This window comes from Galeopterus variegatus, unplaced genomic scaffold, assembly GCF_000696425.1.
Source record: "Galeopterus variegatus unplaced genomic scaffold, G_variegatus-3.0.2 Scaffold2738, whole genome shotgun sequence".
In the NCBI taxonomy this organism is placed as follows: domain Eukaryota; kingdom Metazoa; phylum Chordata; class Mammalia; order Dermoptera; family Cynocephalidae; genus Galeopterus; species Galeopterus variegatus.
In genome coordinates, this window is record NW_007728849.1 from 203,459 (window position 1) to 210,297 (window position 6,839).

Consider the following 6,839-nt stretch of genomic DNA (forward strand, 5'->3'; position numbering starts at 1 on the left):
CAGGAAGATGAGTGTGGCTGTGTGTTTGTGTGTACGTACTCGGACATAAATAATGTCATGACCTTGAAATGGTCAGGTATCTGGTGGAGTCTTTCTTAACTCTCCTAGAGTTAACCATTCCCGTTCATTCCTATTCGTCCACAGTTCTTCTCATTTCTTTCTCTTGCAGCACTTTACATATTGGATTATGCTTAATCAAGTCCATTTAGACAATTAGAACATTAACCTTTACAGACTGAATTATTATAAGTTTATGTAATTTATAGTGACACTCAGCTTCTGTCTCAATGATTTCATGAAAGAGAAGGTACAACCAGGAGCCGGACATTGTCTCCTACCTACCAAACAGTTCCAGCATTTACGTACTCATTTCCAAAACTGCATGGTTACTAAGTCTTCTTAGTGAATATAATCTAATTTCAGCTTAATGTATTTCCTTTGAAATTGAACCATGCTGATGAGTGATGCGTGATAAGCCACACATTATCTAGATTGCACTTTATATGTAACTGTAGAAACTTAATGAACGATTCATGCACATTTAGATCTGTGACTCACATCTGAATTGTGATTTCATTATTTAGCTTTACAATTCTTCAAAATCCACGATTCTATTGATCTCCAGCCAGATTAAAAATAGGAGTAATTATAGTTGCTGTCGCCATGTGCTCCATTACCCTTTGTGGGGACACTGGGCAGGCGCGGGCCTGGGGGGTGAGTCTGGTCGGCTGGCACAGACACACACCAGTGCTGAGTCCTCCCCATGACCACACAGTCAGATGTGGAGGGCATACTGGAGAAGCCACGGCAGGTGACACCTGGCCCGCGGGGGGACCAATGCCGTAGTTCTGGAGTCGGTGTCCTGATGCTTATCAGGCTTCTCCGTCTTCACCAGCGTGCACTGGCAGGGTCAAACCAGTTGTTTAAAGGGAGCAGAGAGGAGATAAACAGAATCTGAAGAGAGCAGGCAATGTGTGAATTTGTCGAGGGCTCATGAATTCTGATCACATGTGTAAGGAAGCACACTCTCAGAGTTTTTAATGTCAAAGAAAGTCCTCAGTCTGAGGAAGCAGCTCAGTGAATTCTTCAGCAAGTTTCCATGACATGGCCATGTAATTACATTAAGATGAAATTAAATCTACATACTTGCCTTCAACTTCTTTTAAACATATCACAGACTGACAATGGCTAAGGCTATTGTGGCAAGTAAAGTACTAAGAACACTGAATGAAGTACGTTGTTCTAAGTAAAGCACTAAGGACATTAGCAGTGCTGAATACTTTCCCATCACGTCGTGCTATCAACTCTGCTTCGCACGCCACGTCCCCTCTCACCTCTCCCTGTCAGTATTCCAGTTGTGGTGACTGAACTCGTCATTTCCATGTTCAGACAGACGTTTTAGGTTCCCGACTGGCAGTGGTTAGACCTCACAAGGTTGGGATCTTCCAGCTACAGCGTCGCATTATCATCATTTGGCCCCGACGCCTAAACCACTGGCTTAGGGCTGGGGGTACTTGTTCCTCTGTACAATAAAAAAGGACCCCCAGATGGATTCGTATTTCTGTTTTCTAATGCAGTGAATAGGAACTTACTTAATATGCTGATGAAATTATTGTCCAGACTTATGTGACAGCATTAGCCACAAATTTAAGTGTCTAAAGAAAATTCCTTTGGAAATAGTTATTTGTCAGACTGTGCCATTGAGTTCCCAGTGGTAACAATCCACTTTTTAAAGTGCCATTTCCTCCAGATAAATGCATGACCCTAGTTATTCCAAGTAACATAACCTCTTCAAGGGGAAACAAAAATCAACATTCAATTCTGCCTACGAACGAGTACTTACGAAGTACATATCCGTAACATTTATTGAGCACTTACAAGGGCCAGGTATTGTGCTCAGAAGCTTAGAAGTATTATGTTGTTTAATTTTCACAGCAACCGTGTAGGGTAAGAGTTTTATTTTCCCCATTTTAACGACAGAGCAAGCACTGGGCTATTCCTTAAAACCACCAAGGTGAGTGAGATAAGAAGAGATGAGGATGGAAGGAGACAGCAATTGCTACAGAATTAAATGATTCAACATTTGTGTGCTAAACAAAACAAACGTTTTTATTCTTATATTGTGGTAAAATATACATAACACAAAATTTACCATTTTAATCATTAAAATTTTTAAAGTTTTAATTGTAGCAAAATACACATAAAATTTAGTACCTTAACCATTTTTAAGTGTATACATCGTGTTAAGTACATTTACATTGCTGTGCAACCAATCTCCAGAATTTATCTTCCCAGACTGAAGCTCTGTACCCATGAAACACTAACTTCCTCCCTCCCTCAGCCCTGGCAACCACCATTCTACCTTCTGTCTAAACAAATGGGATTATATCAAACTAAAAAGCTTCTGCAGAGCAAAAGAAAAAATTAACAGAGTTAAAAGACAACCAACAGAGTGGGAGAAAATATTTGCAAAATATACATCTGACAAAGGATTAATATCCAGAATATACAAGGAACTGAAACAACTTTACAACAAAAAAACAAGTAACCCAACTAAAAAATGGGCAAAAAGAGCTAAATAGGCATTTCTCGAAGGAAGATATATGAATGGTCAACAGACACATGAAAAAATGCTCAACGTCACTCAGCATTCAGGAAATGCAAATCAAAACCACACTGAGATACCATCTCACCCCAGTTAGGATGGCTAATATCCAAAAGACTGTGAATGATAAATGCTGGTGAGGTTGCGGAGAAAAAGGAACTCTCGTACATTTTTGGTGGGACTGCAGAATGGTGCAGGCTCTATGGAAAATGGTATGGAGATTCCTCAAACAATTGCAGACAGATCTACCATATGACCCATTTATCCCACTGCTGGGAATATACCCAGAGGAATGCAAATCATCATGTTGAAGGTATACCTGTTCCCCAATGTTCATCACTGCACTCTTTACAATAGCTAAGAGTTGGAACCAGCCCAAATGTCCATCGTCAGATGAGTGGATACGGAAAATGTGGTATATCCACACAATGGAATACTACTCTGCTATAAAAAAGAATGAAATACTGCCATTTGCAACAACATGGATGGACCTAGAGAGAATTATATTAAGTGAAACGAGTCAGGCACAGAAAGAGAAATATCACATGTTCTCACTTATTTGTGGGAGCTAAAAATAAATAAATAAATACACAAATAACCTGGGGGGAGGGGAGGGAAGAAGACACAACAATTACAATTCCTTGAAATTGATACAACAAGCAAACAGAAAGGACATTGTTGGGAAGGAGGGGGAAGAGGGAGGAGGGAGGGAAGTTTTGGTAATTGGCCACAATAATCAACCACATTGTATATTGACAAAATAAAATAAAATAAAATAAAAATAAACAAATAAATGAGAAAATGAGGAGGAAGATAAAAAATGTGTTCACTGATTTTTAACTGACACAAAAATTGGACATATTTATGAGTTATAGTGGTGTGATGCTTCCATACATGTATACAATGTGTAATAATAAAATTAGAGTAATTGGCTTATTCATAAAAAAAATGAAATTAAATAAAATTTAAAAATAAATAAATAAAGATAGCTCACGTGACTCCATTGTTTAAAATCTTTGGTGGTTTATTATTTCCTTATGATAAAGACACAGATCTTTAATAGGGCTTAAGACAACCTGTGTAACCTGGCTTTTCAGCTTCATCTCCTGCTACTCACTACCTGCTTTATTCATGTAGCACATTGGCCTTTCTTCAATGATTTGGAACAATCCATGCTCATGTCCAGTCCACCTTTCACATGTGCTGTTCCCTTTGCCTGGAATACGCAGCCATCCTTCAGAACACATCTCTTGTCACTTCCTAAAGGAGATCATCTCCAAATCCTCGACTCAGGTCCCACTGGCCACTGTCATAGTACCCTCCACTTCTTGTTCCTAATATTTACCACAATTTGAATAAAATAATCGTGCAGTTAGTTATGTCACGTTTATCTCTCCTGCTTCAATGTAAGCCTACAAGGCCAGGGACCATATCTATCAACTCACTACTAATTAATCACCAGCACCTGCCACAGTGCCAGGCACACAGCAATAATTTAACATTTAACATTAACAAGGTGACAGCGCTGGAACCAGGCACTATTCTAAGCATTTCATGTGTAGTAACTCACTTAATATTTGTAACAAACCAGAAGTGAAAGCATTATTATTACCCCCATTTTACAGATGTAAAACAGGCACAAAGGGGTGATATAAGTTGCTAAGATCACACAGTGGAAAACAAGACCTGAACCCTGCAGTCCAAATCCAAAGCCTGTATTTTTACTGAATATACTTTACTGCCTGAATATTTATGGAAAGCATGCCCCTTTAAACGTTTACTGATTGAATTACTCATATGAGAGAACTGCTCATAAATTCATAATTATAGAGCACCTCTATAGTAAAGTTTAACATGTTTAACATAGAGAAGAAGATGGGTATACTTTGATATCATCTGTACTGGAAAGTTTAAAAAAAATCTTTCCCAAATTTGTAAGAAATAATCTGTCCACAGGTGAATACTATTAGTGATTCAAATAGGTTGAAATAATACTGAAGGCGTTCATACCTCTTACACTCATGAAAATTTGATAGCTAGAGAAATACACGAGTATATTTTTTTGTTAATACCTTAAGACCTTTCTGTGATGTATTAATCAATCTAAAAAGAGCAAACAGAATGAACATTAGGTTCATGTTTCACCGTTCCTAGCTTAAATGTTAAACAATAGATAAGTCGATTACATTTTAAATTCTTGCCGTGATCACTGTAGGTTGTCATTTTATTGTGGCTTTGGGAAGAGCAAAAATGCACGGGATAGAAAATTGGACAACCCACCCTTCCAGTTTAGCTCTATTGCTGACATGAGATGCTCCCACCTGAGTTTTTATTTCCATATTTAACAACAAAAGTAATACTTGTTGAGTTATAAAGTTGTTCTGAGAAGTGTGTGATATTTGTAATGTTCTTTGTACTGCTAGAAGAAAGGTACTAATAAATACCAAAGCACAAACCACTTGACTAGTGCACTATTTAATGAGGGGTAGATGATTCAGGAGGACTCTGAGCCATTATTAATGCAATACCCTAAAATGGTAAGAGGGAGATTAATCCCAAGATGTTTCATGTATTCTTAGAATACCAGACATTTAAATTCTTATAGATTTAGGACTATACCTATATGATTTTTGAAGCAATATTGAGAAGAGCTAATGCAATACCCTAAAATGGTAAGAGGGAGATTAATCCCAAGATGTTTCATGTATTCTTAGAATACCAGATATTTAAATTCTTATAGATTTAGGACTATACCTATATGATTTTTGAAGCAATATTGAGAAGAGAAGAACAGTTGGATCCAGTGGTGTATGACAGTGGGCAGAGGTTCCTTAATGATATAGACTGGGAAACTGGAATACATCCAGTTTAGGCTTCCCGATAAACCCATGGTGAACGGGCATTCATTGTTCTGTGGGGGAGTGACTAGGAACTTCCTCCACATTCTATCCTGCTAACCGGCTGTCTGCACGTTGGGGATTCCCAAATGCTTTCTGGTAAGAGAGGTGTCCATCCAGCTGTGGAGGGGCCAGTTCAGCAAAGGCTAGCTTGCTCGTGGAGAAGAGTTCTTAGGCATGCAAAAAATTGGAGTTCATGAGGGTTTTTAGGGTTGTCAATTCACAACCAAACATATATGGTACACCATCCTGTGGACCTCAACTTCGACCTTGTTTTTTAAAAAACCTGAGTCCCCTTTTAATAAACATACAAAATCTGTATTCTCCTTTAATGATAATTGACATTTCAAAATAAGTTTTGTAAATAAAAAGAAAGCAAAGGAAAGGTAAATTCAGAATATGCTTTTCAAACTATTTAAGCACTCCCATCCTCCCAGGATCTTCATGGCCGAAGATACATTCCTCCTGTGTGGCACAATCTTCAGTGAGTGCTAGGTTAGCTATTCTGGAGAGCTATTCCTGGATGGGCTCTGATACCTGGATTGCGCAGGAAAACCTGGAGTTTGTGTCTATGTCTAGACTACTGTTCCATTTGTCTCATTTATTTTTTACACAAACTGGGCGGCTCCTTCACGACAGTAGCATTAATATGCCCTCTGTTTCGTGGTGCTTCCTAGGGATTTAAATTCAAGCAGTACTATAAAATACAACAAAGGTATATTTACAGCACATTCATTTGTTTTATTGGATGTTCCTGTCCCTGCCTACCCTGGCAATCGGTTGAGGACTTGTGAGCAACTTTGCTGCTGGGATTGTTCTCATTTGGTTCAGTTGGGCACAGGGTACCATAAGTGATGCACATGGAATTCGGTTCCAACGTGTCGACAACTGTTTCGGTTTGAGTCTGTCAGGAACCAAAACTGAGGAACAGACTGCAGCAACTGACTTCAACGCTGGAGATGCTGACTTTTACTTCTAGCTTGACTACGTGTGCCCTGTCAGATTTCCCCTCCGACGCGACACGTCTGCCTCTTAAGCCAGGTGTGTCTCCTCATCTGACTCTGCATGGCCGGAGAGCACTCAGGAAGCAGGAGAGGCTGGACTGGAACACGACAGAGAACTCGGCTCCCCAGGGATTTCCCTGCCTGTTCTCCACAGGGGAGATTTCATATTTCAAGCCAGGGGCCGAGGCCCAGCCTTCAAAAGTTTTTTTCTTTTTCAGCGCAAACGAGACGCTCTCGGACGCCAAACGAGCGTTGGCGGGCCCCACCCCCGGCCTCCGGCGGACCTCGCCCGCTTCCCGCGCACAGGCAGCCGCGCCTGCGGCGTCGGGGAGC